Source organism: Benincasa hispida, chromosome 5, assembly GCF_009727055.1.
Source record: "Benincasa hispida cultivar B227 chromosome 5, ASM972705v1, whole genome shotgun sequence".
NCBI lineage: Eukaryota > Viridiplantae > Streptophyta > Magnoliopsida > Cucurbitales > Cucurbitaceae > Benincasa > Benincasa hispida.
The window spans coordinates 46894515-46912580 of NC_052353.1; the positions used below are offsets into that span (position 1 = coordinate 46894515).

The 18066-nt window shown below is 32.9% G+C and overlaps 1 long non-coding RNA gene across 1 annotated transcript; it reads left to right on the forward strand.

The window, feature by feature from the left end:
• The first annotated feature begins 331 nt into the window (after nucleotides 1-331).
• Nucleotides 332-2435, forward strand: LOC120078733. The gene is made up of 3 exons (XR_005482080.1): nucleotides 332-448; nucleotides 536-601; nucleotides 2299-2435. It is a non-coding gene; the product is annotated as an uncharacterized LOC120078733 (long non-coding RNA).
• Nucleotides 2436-18066: the final 15631 nt, after the last annotated feature.

Sequence of the window (18066 nt, forward strand, 5' to 3'; positions counted from 1 at the left end):
ACTATGCGATCATTTAGAATTTACTATGCGATCGTTTAATAATTTACTATGCGATCACTTAGTAATTTATACACAATCGCTTACTTATCAACGATTTGTTTATCCAATTGTAGATCAATGGCACTATATCACATCTTTGTACGATTTGGTGGGGATTGGGATGAGTCCAGAAGAAATTAGGTTGGTGGTCATATGAAAAGTTTTTAGAAACAGATCATTGGTAGAAAAGTTTTTGGCTTTTGGATCGTTTTGTGAAATTTTCCCTCCCTCCCTTTCTTTTCCTATTGAAAAGAAAAATGAAGAAAAGGGCAAATGGAAGAAACCTAAATCCCTTTCTTTTCTTTCTCCTCTGTGATAACAATCTTCTATCTCGGGCATCCATGATATCTTTTTTACTTAATCTTCAACGATAATCTTTTGAAGAACATCCATGGCGTCTGCCCAATGAGTAACTTTGTTTTTGGGAATGAATATTTCTCATCTTTCTCCTTCTTCTCCTCTTTCGTCTGTCAATTTGATTTTCGTTTTATTGCAGCTTGGAAGATATTCCACCGCTGTTGTTGGATGCCACTGTCAAATAATTTTCCCTATTTGATGGAAGGTTTGTTTTGTTTTGCCCTAATAATCTAGGATTTCACTCCCTCTTAAGGTTTTACATTCTAGTTCAATTTTCTTTCTTTGATCTAATTATTTTTTGTTTCCCCTCTTCTGTGTATCGTAATCAGTTAAGAGAGTGATTGAGCTCTTCAGGCTTTAGATAAATGTTAACTACGAATGAGTTTTGTTTGAGGAGATTTTTTTTTTTCTCGCAATTGTTTTTAACCTTTTAGGTTAATTAACTTTTGTCAATCAGTGATGACTTTTGGTGTTTTGACTATTAATTGACATGTTTTGAATCCACAATATTATGTTTATGCTCTTTTTGAAGTCAACATAATAATTGGTGGTTTGATAATTGAATAGCATTCTATGCATTCCTGAAAATTTTCTTTTGAGCTGCTAATTTTGTTTTTTGAAGCATGGCTTAGAACTATTTGAGAATATTTTGGAAAACAACTTTTTTGCTATAAATGTTTTTCTACTATGGAAAACAACTTTTCTGCTATGGATAAATCTTCAGGAACAGGTATTTAATGTGGATATAAATGATTATTATAGAGGAGCATCAACCTCTCTTAATCTAATACAGGTATATTATAATCAAATTCATGATTTAAGTTTTGAATTAATTAAAATTCCCATACCTTGACCAATTTTTTTGTTCTAATATTTAATACGTTTCTCTTCCCCCTACAACTTTAAAAGCGTTTCAGGGGGAATGATAAGCCTCCAGAACAGTTAGGCTTGAGCAAAGAGTACAATGTTAAGTTGTATGTGTGTTTAATTTGAAAAATCATTTTAAAATGTAAGGAGTTGTTATTAGTTGTTTCTCTTTCTTTAGATCACGTTAGTTGTTTGGTCGGATAAATTATTATTGTTTATGGTGCTTTTCGCTTGTTCAAAATATAAACTAGTTGACCGATTGTTGTTTTTGTTCACTTATTTATGTTTAACAAATTTATGATGCTTATGATAATTTGTCTTTTGATAATTTTAATTGCCTTATTGTTCCTAACATTTGAAGCTTCTATTAATCTATTTGAAGCTTGATTCGTTTCAGACTTATTCGGATACTTTTCGGTTAGGTTTCAAATCATTTTTTTTTTTTTTTTAATTTTTCAAGTGAATTTGTTGTTAAGTTTGTTTATGGTTTCCATTGAGTTGTATATGTTTATAATTTTTTTGGTTTATGTTTATATATTCTGCCAAATGAAAATGGTTGTTATTAGTTTTTCTTTTATAATTTGATATGCTTGCTTGGATTGATAAGTAGTTTCTATTGAGTTGTGTATGGTTTCTATTGAATTTATTTTAGTTGATTTTCTATCTTAAAATTCTAATTTGTTCTTTTTTTAAGAAAAATTCTAGTTTGTTCTTTTCTATATAAAAAAAGAAAAAAAAATTCTAGTTTGTTCTAAAGTATTGGATGAGATTAAGTGTAAGAAAATATGTGACTAATTTTAAATAGTGTTTCCTTCTTTTGGGGACTAAGAACAAAACATTCTAGGTATGAAGCAGCTATGGTAGTCATAAGTATCATTAACTCGTTAAGTTTATGTTAAATTTCTAGTTGTTGTGTTTTCTATTACGTTCATGAGTATCATTAACTAGTTTATGTTGAATCGTTTAGGTGTGCTTTTGTATTTATGTTTATGTATTTTGCCAAATAAATTTTCCTCTTAGTTTGAAAATATTCAGGACGGAGGTAGGAAGACACTTGATTTCAAGTTGGGTGCGGTGATGCCGATGACTTCATTGGAAAAAAGCTAGGTGTGATGAAACTGACGATGAGAATTCATGAAGTATTTAAGCTCAAAAAGACAATTATTTAGGATCAACAAGTAATTTTAAGGTTTTAGAGTCTTGTACTTATTATAGCTATCAATTTTATTTATCTGTGTAAGTTGAATATAGCTTGTGGAGAGACTAATAATTATATTACTTTTGTTGAAGTGAATTATTTAATTGTTATGTTTGTTGAAAATTGTGTACACAAATATCTTATTACTTTTATTATATCCATATAAATATTTGTTAGTTAACCTTCTTCGATGTCGATTAGTACCTCTATAATGTCGGTTTTCGGCTAACATTATAGCTTAGTTTTGTACTAGTGATAACAAGATTATATAATAAATTGAATGCTATTTTTTAATTAATGAAATATTTTTACCGACGCTTACATATGTTGCAAAATATACTTGCAATAACCATTGATCCACATTTAGCAACAATCTTATATGTTGCTAAAACTTAACTTTTAGGGACGAATTTCCAACTTCCCTGTATAACACAAATAGTAACAAAATGTGAGTTGCTAAAAGTACATTTTTAGTAATGCATTAGCATAAGTAAAAGTCATGTTTTAGTGACACCCAGTGAGTATGTCATTGAAACTTTTGATTATGTGGCCACCGCGACATTCATAGCGACGCCTTTACACGTTGCTAATACTTTTAGTAGCGTTTTTTTACTTTTAGCAACACGTTTTACTTGTCACCGAAAGCTTTATTTCTTGTAGTCATTGTTCAACAAGCCCAAAGGCTGATCCTTCAAGAAGATCAACAAGCTAATCCTCCAAGATGATTAAGAAGCTAGAGGCCGATCCAAATTATCAAACAGGATCAATAAACCCAAAAGTTTATCCTCCAAGAATATCAACAAGCCCAAAGATTAAAATTTATTTTTTTTAGAGAAAGCATCAAAAGATTATGTATTAAATATTGTATTTACTATATTAAAGAAATGAATACAAATGCAAAGTTCAAATCCACAAATTAAATTTCTCATGAAATCTCGTTTGAACAATAATTATACGTATTATTTTTTAATTATTTTTTTACTTCTAGACTTGCCAGAAACTACCTAAAAAATAATTTTAACATAAAATTTTTCGATATTGTTGTGAATTTGAGGAGCACATTGAGGACATGAATATAGAGAAAATATAATATAATAATATATTTATATAATAATATTAAAATATATAAAATATAAAATAACTAAAAACATAAAATAACTAGAATCATGAAATTGGATCATATGAAAATTAGTGGAAGTGAAATTCTCACCAATGTTTGTGTGATTTTAAAATCTATCAAATGCCACTATTTATAGGCAAAGTGACAAGTAGGATATGGACTTATATGGACACCAATCCTGAATAATTACAAGGCACATGGACAACATGAAGAGTGACAATGACTATGGGACATTAAGCAATGAACATTTATTTATTATTATAATATTCATAATAGATATTTAATTTTAAAATTATTTCAAATTAAATTTTAACTTTTTTAATTTTAAATGAGAGTCAAAAAATAAAAAAAATCTCATCAAACATCTTCCTACTTTTTTTCCATAAAAGAATAAAACTAAAACAACAAATAGTTACAGCATATGGTTATGCTTTTCTTTATTAAAAAAGAGAAAACAAATAAGAAGAAACGTAAACCGAAAAATTCAGGTCGGTTTGATAACCACTGTATTTTTTGTTTTTCGTTTCTAAAAATTTGTTTTTACATATTTGGTAACTATTTTTGATTTTTTGTTTTTTAAAAAACCAAAAACTAAACACACGTTTTTTATGCTTTTGATTTTCTGTTTTTATATACCAAAAGGAGTTTTGATTACTTTTTTAATTTTATATTTTTTTTATAAGAAATAAAATCAAGCTATATTTTCAATACTTTTACATCTAATATAATAATTATAAAATTATATCTTTCTTCTTAATTTTTTTTTTTAAAAAAACATATTAATAAACCAACACCAATATTTTTAAATGTAATTGATTTATCAAAAATTAAATAAAGAAAACTAAAAAAAATTTAAAAAAATATCAAGAAAATACAATAAAACATTTTCATTTTCTAAGAGCAAACTATATTATGATAAGGAAACGACGAAAACAATTAATTTGAACACAACAAATTCACTATATTTTCTTAAGATAAATTTGTTTCTTCAATCGTGCTCAAGGTGCCATGAACAATCGTCTCACAAATGAGACAGATAACTAACTTATGAATGCAATGCTTTAATTATAAGACTGAATGGGACACTACAATGTGCATGTAATGGTATATAGATGAGATAAAAGACATGAGGAGATGAAAATTAGGAGAAGCTACTTTCTATGTTTTATGTGTTTTTAGATTGATAATAAAATTACATATTCATACACTATTTGTAACGATTCAAATAATAAAATCTTTTGAATAAAAACATATCTCAAAACTAATGTAATACTCGAGTCGAACTTAGAGAACTCTCGAATTTCTCAATTAAATAGTATGCAGTCTGAGGTAACCAGGGGGGGTGTTGAAGTTGTTTTGTTGCAAATAAATTTAAATGCATAAAATAAAAATAGAAAGTAAAGTGTTGAAAGTATATGTGCGAAAACCTAGCTTGCGTTGTGACAGTATTCAATGTATTTGATCATAGAATTTCCATTACCAAAATCATGTAATTGTTTATACATGATCGAATTAATTAGAAAAGCCAATTGATTCGTCCAAATCAATTCAAATCGATGAACACCATGAAAATTCAATTTGGCCTAATTGCATTAAGGTCTAAGGAAAAGTCAGGTTGAATATCTAACAGGAAAAACCTTAATTAAATATTCGTTGGTTCAATTCAAAGGTGGTTAGAATAATACTCATCCAAATTGATTCGCAAGCTAACCTAACTTATTACAGGTGATTAACACAAGATTATATGTCATGTATCACATGTTAATCAAAAGCTATAATTATAAAATTTTCAACTGTCTAATAATATAATCATAATCAATAAGGAACAAAATCGAATCCGAAAATTCCAATAATCTAGTTCAAAAACTCACAAATACATCAAAATAGGGTAGTTCAAAAACCCAAATTAGAAATGAATACTTTAGCCCATAATATTCATGAATAACGCCAAGGAATTGTTTTTATACATTCTCAGACTAAAAGAGAAGAAAATGGGAGAGAAATTAGTGTGAGAATCAGCTGGAATTGGTAGATAGACGGAACTCCTAACCTAGGCACCAAAAACTGTTATTTATAAAATTGCCTAGCGCCACGACACCGATGAAAATCCTCACACGCCTGACTTTGGAGCATCGCGACGTCATAGGATAGCGTCGCAACGCCGCACTTAAATTGGTGCTAATAGAAAAAGCATTGGGCGCTAGCGTCGTTGCGCTGTGCACCACGCCTTCAAGGTCATTTTGGTCATTTTGACCTTCTCTTTCAGGTTGATGCAATTAAGCTCCATTCTAACCTATTTTAACTCCGTTTCGCCACTAATGCGCTGATCTACACTTAATGTGCTCGAAATCTACAAACCTAAATTAAGCAAAGCTAGATAATACATTTTTCGATGCTATCAAACACTCCTAACTTAATTCTTGATTGTCCTCAAGCAAGGTAGAATAAAACACATAGTCATACAAATGATATGCTCACTCAAATTGCATGGTTCGTTACTCAAGCCTCAATGGTTTTCTAGAATTTAATTTGCAATCAATAATGAAATCAATTCACGATTATTCAATGAAGCACATTTAAAATTAATTCTAGACTTATTCATGCAAAAGTAAGTTCAGAGTCCTTTTAATTAAGTTCTAGCAACCCGGAATAGCATTAAATGGCTATCAATTTGTTTTTCCCTACCTGGCTCATGCACTAACTATCAAGCACCAAAACAATCAAGTCAGTAATATGTCAACTAAGGTGTCTGAAATTAAACTCTAGGATACCCTAAACTTGCATTTCTTTTACCTAGGTGGCACTAGCTTTCACACACCGCTGCAGGGAACTATACTCATTCTTTTCTCGCGAGTGTCCTAACTAATCACAGTAAAGGTAGCTCTCTACCCCTAATCATGCATAACGTTACAAGTTCATTTTTATTTTCATTTTTCTTTTATATTTTCTTTTGAGTTCAAATATATCAGCTGATTTTTTTCTTTCTAAAAGTAGGGATATAAATCATTTTCTCCTTAGGTATTACATTACAACCCATCATGCAAGAGACGCTCTAATCAGTGAGGCCTATTAGAGTTACAACAAAAATATAAGCTAAGTAATATGATTCCAAGCATGCACGACCTAATGTAGACAAAAAAGAACTTAAATGTGCATGAGAAGTAAGAATTTTTTTTTAGAAAAAAAGCTAAAAATCATGATTATTTATATCCAACATCATGTCATACAAATTAAAATCACAAGGGAGTATGTCATATACTAGTCATCATAATGAACCACTAAAAATGAGAAAACATGCATACAAAACACACAAATAAAATAGTCCGAGCTTAGATACTTAAGGGCTCTAGCCAGAACACAGATATACCCCACCCCAACTTAAAATCTAACATTATTCCCAATGTGATAAAGAATTAAAACCAAGGGACAAAATGAAAAGGGAAACAAAATCTTCCCTTAAATTTTGGGCACACGGGATGGCAGAGATATCTGGCTCATGAAAAATTAATTCTCTCCATCTTCTCATTGAACTACAAAAAACTAAAGATCGAGAAATATAAAAAGAATTAAGATCAAATAAAAATAACAAAATTACTAAAAAAGCAAGTAAAAGGTAAATCTTGGCAGCCTCTAGGTAGTGCAATTGTTTAGGTTGCTATGCTCGACCCGACTCGGCTTCATCATCCATATTCATCAAAGATCATCGATTTCTATCTCCTACCCCCAACTTGGGAGGTTAACCACTATCATGAAAAAGATAAGTACTAGAACACGAAGGATTAGTGGGGGAAGGAGAATCAATCATTAAAATTTATTCAATTTTACCTCCATGATCAATTTGTAGAGACCCTTTGTCCATATCGATGGTAGTCTTAGCTGTCGTAAGAAAGGGTCTCCCTAACAAAATAAATAAATCTGAGGGGGGGGAAGAAACATTCACATCAAGAATGTAAAAATCAGTAGAAAATGTTAGACCATTAACTCTAACTAGCATATCTTTTACAAATCCTAATGGCCTAAAATTAGAGTGTTCAACTAAATACACCAAAATATTAGATGAGTGCATGATATGAGACTGAAATTCACAGAAAACATGAACAGAAATAATATTAATAACATACCCCAAATCAAACACTGCACGCTTATTGGGAATGGTGTCCTAAATCTCCGTGTAATCTCGTAGTTTGTAAACTCTATTTAAGCATATTATTGTTAATAAAATAAGTGTTATTTTATAAGCATATACTCAATCAAATAAACTAAGATCCGAGGTTATTTCATGTTATTTAAACAAGTATGTAGAGACATACAAGTGAATCTTGTTTAAATGATAACCTAAACGGTCTGTAGTATATGGATAAGGTTGGGCACCTTATCCTTGTGATACTATGGATACGACCCGCTTTGTAGGTGTTACAAGTGTTGTAAAGTGCTAAAAATGATCTGATCATTCATGTTGAGACATCCAAGATGGGGTATTCTATACAAAGAATTTGTATAAGATCAGACCACGAAATGATTAATCTCTTTATATAACATCGTTAATAATAGAGACTTACATTTCACTAGGATAACCATAGGTGACATTATTTGAATCTTGAGTGAGTTGTGAACTCTTGCTCATGAAGGCGGTTTTTTGTTTGTATGAGTGAGAATGGCCAGATTGCCAACTCAACAAGCCTACCATTTTGGGGATTCGTCTAATTGGAGAGCTGGAAACTTAGCTACACAAGACAAAATTCATTCCTTCCCCGATGTAGGGGCAAGTAGATAAATTATTCCCTTAAGGGCTGATTCTGGGTCTTGAACATAATGACCACACCCTCTCCTAGCCTGAGAGGACTTGGTCATAGTGGGACTATGACTTATTGTTCATTAAAGGAATCAGTGGTACTTAAGAAGTTAGATGTAACTACAGGGAAAAAACGGTATTTTGGCCCAACTATACTTATGAGCAATTTGTGAAGAGTCATCGCACTGTTGATTTGTTATATCCAATGGACACATAAATTTATCTGTAGTAAAAAGAGTGCAACTGTCGGTCTTTAATGGAGTGACCGGCAATTAATGGATGTTGGGTAATTTAATTAAAGAGTTTAGTTAATTATTCAAGTACCGTTGGAGCTTCAATCTACATGTCCATAACGTCTCCACTATAGCTCAACAGAGATTTAATTTTTGAATTAATTTGAAGTGTTCAAATTAATTGAAGGAATGAATTATATATGATATAATTAATTATAATGTATTTGATACATTATGAGAGGAATATGATTCAAATACCAATTATATGAATGAGATTCATGTAATTAAATATAAATATGATTTATAGTGAGAGGATTAAAATATTTGGATATAATCCAAATATCATTTATATGGATGAGATTCACATAAATGGATTTAATATAAATGTGATTTATATTAAATGTCACGTATAGTTAAGAGAGAATAAAATCTATAGTTTATGTTGTATTTGATGCAATATAAAACTATAGGTTATATGTTATATTTGATATAATATATAATGTATATATAATAAAGTAGTTATTATATTTTCTATTTTATTAATTTATTTTAAATTAATAAAAGAGAAGGAGTTATAACTCCCTCCCATTATTCTCTCAATAACTAAATTGTGATAAAATTTGAGAGATCATCTTCTTCATCGATTCACAATTCACACAGAGAAAAGTTTTCTGAGAAACCTTCCCTCTCATCCTCTCCATCTCCTTCCCTCTTCCTAGGACTCAAGCAAAGCCCACAACTCCTGCTTGAGTCTTTAATCCCAAAAGAGAATACATAGGGTTCTCGCTTGGTAGTGTCTGTGTGTGAAGAAGGAGATCCACGAATAAGAAGTTTTGTTCGTGGCTAGTAAAAGGGATTACTTGAAGAAAGGTTCTTCAAAGGCGAGGTTTCTTGAAACCTGTTTTCTTTGTAAAAGGATGCTGTAATTTAACCTTGAATGCATATCTAATTGTATATTTATTGTAAATTATGTTTTCAATAATTAATGGAATATGGGCGATTCGTTTCCGCTCAAGGATCTCCTCATGTTGAGTTCCTCATCAACGCTCAAACTTCCTAATCCCTATTTGATGGGGAACAGAAAACATATATGGGTCTTCGTGCTTAGTAGGTAAGTTACTGTGATAACTGCCTCCTGCTTGATCATCTCTTCTCTCTTTTCCTTAGGAGGAACCTCAATCTAGACTTTTTTATTATTACTATCTTTTCCAGCAGGGCTCTTGGCACCAAAAGGCTGTACAAAACTCACCTCTTCCTTGTGCACAATTTCTTTAGCAACAACCAACCTACCAGGGAAAGGAACAATTAGCTTGTAAGAATTAAAAGTAAGAGGTGGATCAAAACTTACCCCAAGTCGTCTAGGTGGGCTAGCAATCTTTTCCTCGATATCCTCAATAGCTTTTTTGCTCACAGCCTCACCGACTTATTAATAAACATCTCAAAGCACTCCAAGCAGCTTACAGTAGAGATAACGCTCACATTACGAACATTAGGCACTAGTTGGGAAGGAAGCTTCTCATACTGAGTGCCCAGCCTACTGACTGTGTCGGCTAGCTGGGAGATATGAGTGGGCGTACTATTCATGTGGGTAGTAGTGGTATGTTGGAACTTCTCCTAGTTCTGCTAGATCAATATTATAGACTCTGCTAGGCTATTTACCATATCCTTCAAGGGTATGCTCGAACTTTTTTGGCCTTGGTGTGCCTGGTGTCCCCACCGTTGTTATTATACATCCAGCTGCCTTGTTGATTCCCAGCATAATTCACCTCAGCAATAGGCTCTTGAGACTGTGTCTTTGCAGAACAAACCTGTTTCACAAGAGTAGAAAGTTCAACAATTTAAGCTCTAAGTTCACTTACTTCTTGTGAAGATGTAAATAACCGAGAGACGCAATCTTTTGTCCCAAACTGCTGGTTATTTTAAGCAATGGTGGAAATCAACTCAATAGCTTGAAAGGAGGTTTTGTTAACTAGTGCTCCACCTGTAGCTTAATTGATATTGCTTTTATCCTGTTACAGTAAACCCTCATAAAAGTAGTGGATCAGGAGGTGATCTAGAATTTGATGATTGGGGAAGGCAGTGCAGATGCGCTTGAACCTCTCCCAATACTCGTATAATGATTCCTCGTCCCTTGTAGGGCACCCTGTAAATCTGTTTCCTGATTCTTGCGAATTTAGATGCTAAGAAAAATTTATCTAGAAACTTCTTCTTCATTTATGTTCAGGTGATGATGCACCGTGCTCTTAGATAGTACAACCAGTCCTTCGTATCATCCTTCAGAGAGAACAGGAAGGCTCGAAGATTGAGCTGCTCCTCAATTACACCGTGAGGGCACATTCCACTAAACACATGTGGAAGTCCTTTGGGTGCTTGTGTGGATTGTTACCTACACGTCCAAGAAAAGAAGGCAATAAGTGAATGAGATCATTTTTTAACTCAAAATTACCTATGGTGTTAGGATAAGTGATGCAGAGGGGTTGCTAAGTAAGGTCAGAAGCTGAGATTTCCTTTAAGTGCGCTATTTAGGCTGCACCATTATCTCTCGTTCACTTTTCTCTTCGGAATGCTCTTCTTCATATGTGCCTTCTACATGAATTTATTCTTCTTGGGCTCTTCGTTCTATAGCTTCTCTCATTCGTTGCCTCTCCTCCCTACCAAGCTCTGCAAAATAGAACAAAGAATTTTGATCTTGGGAGGATCGAGTTATACAAAGAAAGAAAAATTTAAGTGGCTATACAAAGAGTTTGTATAAGATCAGACCAAGAAATAAGTTACTCTTACTTTATAATGTTGTTTACTGTTTAAGACAACCTATTTCAAAGCGATGACCTAGGTAACTTGACCTTAATCCTGAGCTAACTATAACTCCTGTTTATTTGAGATTATCCTTAGATTTACATGGGTGAGAGTTTGTTCAATAGTGCTAGCTCAATAAGCCTCCCATTTCAGGGGTGAGATCGGGTAGATAGCTAGGGACATAGGGTGCAAGATGGAATTCACTCCTACCCGCTTTTAGGGATAATAGAAAGGTTGTTCCCTTAAGTGCTGACTCTTGGTCTTGAACAAGGGGCCCCACCATCTCATTGGCTCGAGGGGGACTCGGTTTAGTGATTGGATCACAAACCAATTGTTTATTAGAGGATCAGTGGAACTTAAGGAATCAGATGTAATCTTGGGGGTAAAACAACTTTTGACACAGCCGTTATTACGAACAACTTGTGAAGGGTTAACTTACTAATTATGGTTATATCAAGTTGACATAATTATATCTACAGTGAGGGGAGTGCAACTACTTGGCTCTAGTGGAGTGACCCAATAGTTAAAAAATGTTGTTTAATTCGGGTTAAAGAGTTTAGTCGATTAATCTCGAATCGTTGAAACCCATGATCTGTAGGTCCATTAGGTCCCCCTACTAGCTCACAAGCAAATTAAACCTTAGAATAGAGTGATGAGTAAATTTGAAGTGTTCATATGCAAATCGACGGAATTAGTAATTATATGTGATATAATTACACGTTAAATTAATGAATTAAACGAAATTGGAGAATCGAATAATATTTAAATATGATTTAAATGTTAAAATTACATGAATGGGGATTCATGTTTGTGGAATTAGTGGCGTAAATAATTTAATATTGGATATTAAATTATTTAATTAATTTTATTTAAAATTAATTATTTGAATTACTTTCATTTAAAATTAGAAATTTAAAGTTTTGGAAAATTCAAATATTAAATCTCATTTTAGTTTTAATTAATTTTTTTTGAAAATTTAATTAAAGAAAAACTAGTTTTATTTTAATAAAATTAGAAAAATGGAAAAAATGGACTTACTGTGTTTAGCCCACATGAGACACCCAATTTCCACTCAAAATCTTTGTGTTTTGGTGCAAAATTGTGAGACAAATGAGTGGTAAATCAAATTCATTTTTAGTTGAAGAGATTCATGCAACTTTCTTGAAAATTAATTGAAGAAGGTGTTCTTTTTTTCTTAACACCAAATTTAGTTTTTCCCTCAAATTCAGCTCATTTTGAATCCCACAAATCAATATAAGGTCCAAGAGAATAGTATGGAAGATCAATTGGTGGTCCACACCTTGTTGTTGAGGAGATTGAAGCTGAATTTTGATTGAAGAAGGTCTTCAAAGGTAACTTCTCAAAACCCTATTTTTTGTTGTGAACATGCTTTCTTAGTTGCTAAATTTGATGAATTAGGGTGCTTAATGATTCTGTTTGCTTCCGCTAAGTGCATGCTAACTCCAAAATGAAAACCCTCTAAAAGAGAAAATATTTGGCTCCCTAGCAACGACGTCAAAGTTGTTTAGAGCGGATTTCATCATCCAAATCTGGATCAAATAATTTTACCATATCCACTCAAAACTAATGTAGTAATGATAGCATGGGTCGAACTTAGGGAGCCTTCAAATTTCTCAATTAACCAGTTTGTAGTCCAAGGGTAACCAAAAAGGGGGTTTTGAAGTTGTTTGGTTATAAATAAATCTAAATGCATAAAATAAAAATAGAAAGTAAAGTGTTGAAAGTATATGCGAGAAAGCCTAGCTTGGTTTGTGATAGAATTCTCCTATTCAATGTATTTGATCATAGAATTCTACCAAAATCACGTAATTATTTATACCTAACCAAACTAATTGGAAAAGCTAATTAATTCGTTCAGATCAACTAATTAGTCCAACTCAAATCAATGAACAACATGCCAATTCAATTTGGCCTAATTGCATTAAGGTTTAGGGCAATATTAGGAAATTCCATTAGAAGTATAACAAAGGTGTGAATGGGGTTGAATACCTAACAGGAAAATCCTTAATTACATATTTGTTAGTTCATTTCTAAGTTAGTTAGAACAATACTCATCCAAATTGATTCGCAACCTAACCTAACTTATTGCTTTTGGATGATTAACACAAGATTATATGTCACATATCAAATGTTAATCAAAAGCTATAATTATAAAATTTTATAGTGTCCAATAATATAATCATAATCAATAAGGAATAGAATTGAATTCGAAAATTACAATAATGTAGTTCAAAAACTAAAAAATACATCGAAATAGGAAAAAATCCTAAAACCCAAGCTAGAAAGGAATACCTTAACTCATAATATTCATGAATAATGTAAAGGAATCATTTTGATACATTATCAAACTAAAAGAGAAGAAAAAAGGAGAGAAATTGGTGTAGGAATTGGCAGATCGATGGAACTCCTAACCTAGGCGAAAGAAACTGTTATTTATAAAATCATGATAGCATCGTGTCATTGATGGAAATCCTCGCACGTCTGGTTTTTGAAGCATCATGGAGTTGCACTAAAATCGATGCTACTGGAAAAAGCGCTAGGCACGAGCGTCACTGTGCTGTGCACCGCGCCTTCAACGACATTTTGGTCATTTTGGCCTTCTCTTTTCTGGTTGATGCAATTAAGCTCTGTTTTGGCCTATTTTACATCCATTTCTCCACTAACGTCCCATTCTACATTCATATGCTCGAAACCTACAAATTAGCCAATTAAACACGTAAAAAACAAGAACAAATCCGAATTAAGCAGAGCTAGATAGCATATATTTTGTGCTATCAACATGTTTTGAAGTGATTTTTAGCATGAAAACTCACTCCTTAATATTCCAAATCATTGAGAAGAAATTTGACTTATAGGTCAAACTTGTGTAATTCAAACTTCATAAACCAAACTTATGTTTGGTACATGGATTTCTTATTTCACACTACAAGTTTCTTAATTCTAATTAAACAAGCCAAAGTGTAAAAAAACTTACCGTTCTTACTATGTACTAATTTTCACAAGTTATATAAACTCATAAAGCAAACATATAGTGCACTAGTCCTGACTTTTGTAACTTCTACCTTTATACAATTTCAATATGTATATATGTATAAACTCAATCATTCCAACTTCAAATGTCATACATATTCAAGCGTAAACTACTATAAGAATTTTGGTAATTCTCGACGACATTAATCTCGACGACCAAAAAACTGTCGATGGGTTTGACCTCTCCCGACGGTTCAGACAAGGGATCGGGATAAAAATTTAATCCGACGATCCGCGAATAGACTATCGGGATTTAAAATTCTCCTGACGGTCCCTTTAGAAACCGTCGGGCTTATTGTACTTTCACCCGACAGTTCTTTCAGACCGTCAGGCCTTTTAATCTCTCCCAACGGTGACCAAACACCGTCGAGTATTCTGGTTTAGACTCGACGTTACTACTCGACCATCGGGCACGATGTGCAGAATCTATTGTGATTTGTTAAGTTCGTCCGATGGTAAATGCTAAGCCGTTAGATTTTCATTATAAAGGCCGATGACACCATGCAACCGTCGGGATTCTAAGTTCTAATATAAATATTAAAAAGTTTTTATGGGAATTGGGGAATCATTGGTCGACAATGAGACAAGAATTGTTGGGATATGTTTAAGAATTTTCGACGGTTTCCCCTAACGGTCGGCTAAACGTTGAACTCTCGATGGTGTTTAGTCAACTGTCAAGAGTTCTAAGAAATATAAAAAAAAATTTTTGGAAATTTGGGAAGGTTCCATCGACGGTTGTGTCAGGAAACCGTCGGGCATGCCTCGTTCGTCCGACGATTTTGAGCGACCGTCGGTCGTTATTATATTCTCGACGGTGTTCAGTCAACCGTCATGGATTCTAATTTTCCTTTTGAGAATTGGTGAATTTTTTTCCAACGGTCATGTTCGAAAATTATCAGGCTTGGTAAGTTCAGCCATTGGTTCCTAAGTGACCGTTAGGTTGCAGACAATCGTCGAGAAAAATTTGATTTAAAAACCCCTATTCTTTCCCGATTCTTCTTCTTCTTCCTCTCGCCATCGTTCTCCCTCTCGCCGTCTACCGCCATTCATTCCCCTTTCGCTATCCATTTGTTCCCTCTAGTAGCCATTCTCGTGCGTTCATTCCCTCACCGTTCGTTCGTTTCCTCTGGCAGTCGTTCCCCTCTCATCGTCCGTCGCCGACTGTCTGTTGGTCCGCTCTCCGTTGGTTCCCCATCTCGCCTGTTGGTTCGTTCTCTTGCCGTCCGCCGCTATCTCTGATTTCCCCCTCGTAAAAAAGGTAACTCTTTTTTACTTATTTACTTGATATTCTTGGTATTTAGTACTACCATAAACAAATTACTTGTAATGTAGATTTGTTGTGATTTAAAAATCAACCACACAGTCAACTGAAACAATTGGTATCAGAGCATCATATAAGCATTTAATTCGGTCTCTGAATCTTATTGTAGACCACCTCAAGATCTTCCCTACTATCCTCTTGGTGCTCTAGATTGAGTTGTTGGACTCAAAATAAGCTTGAATCAAGGGAATTTGGAGAGGTATTCACAGCAGCAACCCACTTGAAAAATTCCTTCTTCAATCGAATTTTTCAGCAAAAATACTTACGATTGCATTACCTCAAATTCACTCAATCTCTTCAATATATTGCAGTCCGTCATACAATGAGAATGGTTGTAGCTCATGTTTGGAGTAATTGAAGCTAAAGATGGTGGGTTTAGTGTGAGCTACTTGAAGATGATGATGGAAAATCCCAATTTTCCATTTCGTGTATTCTTAACTTTTCTAACGTTTCATAATTGATTTCAAAAATCAAATTGTTTTGTAAAATTGAAAATATTATTAATTTTACAAAATTAATTTTTTGAATTAATTTTCTTAATAAAATTAATAAATAATTATTTAAACAATTTAAATAATTTTAATTAATTTAATATCAAATATTAAATTAATTTTACACAATTCCATCTTCATATATTTAAATCATATTTAAATATTAATTCTCCAATTTCGTTTAATTCTAATTTGAACATTTTAAATTAACTTATCACGTTACTCTAGAGCTAATCCATTTTCGAGCTAGTAGGGGGATCTCGCGGACCTACAAATCATGGGCTCCAACGATCCAAGATTAATCGACTAAACTCATTAGACCGAACTAACCCCATTCATTAACTAATGGGTCACTCCACTAAAGCCCGTAGTTGAACTCCCCCCACTGTAGATATATTATGTCCACTCGATATAAACATGATTAGTAAGTTAACCCTTCACAGGTTGTTTGTAATAACAGCTGAGTCGAATCTCTATTTTACCCTCAAAATTACCTCTTGTTCCTTAAGTCTCACTGATCTTCTAATGAACAATTGTTTGTGACCCAATCAACAAATTGAGTCCCTCTCAGGCCAATGAGAGAGTGAGGCCTCTTGTTCAAGGCTCAGAATCAGCACTAAAGGGAACAACCTCTCTACTAAAGCTAATCGGGTAGGAGTGAATTCCATCTTGTAGGACTATGTCCCCAACTATTCATCTAGTCTTATCCCCAAAATGGGAGGGTTATTGAGTAGTGTTGTTGGACTACTCTCACCGTTTGCAGATCAAAGGATAATCCCGAACAAACAGGAGTTCCTAGTTAGCTCAGGATTAAGGTCAAGTTACCTAGGTCATCGCTTTGAAATAGTCAGTCTCAAACAGTAAATAGCGTTATAAAGTAAGAGTGACTGATTTCGTGGTCTGATCTTGTACAAAACTCATTTGCACAGGACGCCTTCACTCCTCATATCATAACATGTATGAATTAGGATCACTTTGTTTGTAGCACCTTACAACTCTTTATAACAACTACAGAGTAGGTCACATCCAATAATGTTACCAGAATAAAGCACCAAACCTTATTCATATTCTATAGATCATTTTTTACTATTTACTTGAACCTGATCTACTTTTATGTCTTCATATAAAGTTCAAATACTCATGTAATAGTCAAGGGACTTTTAGGTTTATTGGATTTTTAATAAGCAATATATTCAATAACAACTTATTGAATTTTCATTATAAGTTCTATTGTTTACAAACTACGAGTTTTATAACATAAAACCCAAAAAACTCCCACGTGGACTAAAACTCCAGTGGTAACTTATATATCCAATATATAAGACTGAGTTTCTGAGTTTTATAGAGAAATACAATAAACTAGGGCATCCCATACCCATGGTTTACCATTCGGTATCCTATACTCAATATTTCTCCCACTTGCCCTGGGTTATTTAAATTGGTATTTCTAGTCTTACTAGGTGATTCTCAAACACTTTAGCCAAGAGAATCATTGTAAACATATTAGTGTACAATAGACTTCTTATTAAACTTTATGGGGAATGCATATAATTCTCAATAATGACCAGGAAGCACACTTTCCTCCCACTACATTGAGGTACTCTTAGCTCTTTGAGTAAGACACATCTGACCTATCTTAAGACCTCTTGTTAACAGTCAGATCTAGAAATCTTTAAACTTTCTATACTTTGATGTAGCCATTTTAAATATCTGAATATTTTCAAATGGCTTTTAACAGTTTGATTCTTAACAGTAGTTGCTATGAGATAGAACAAATATAATTTTCTGAAAATGAACATTT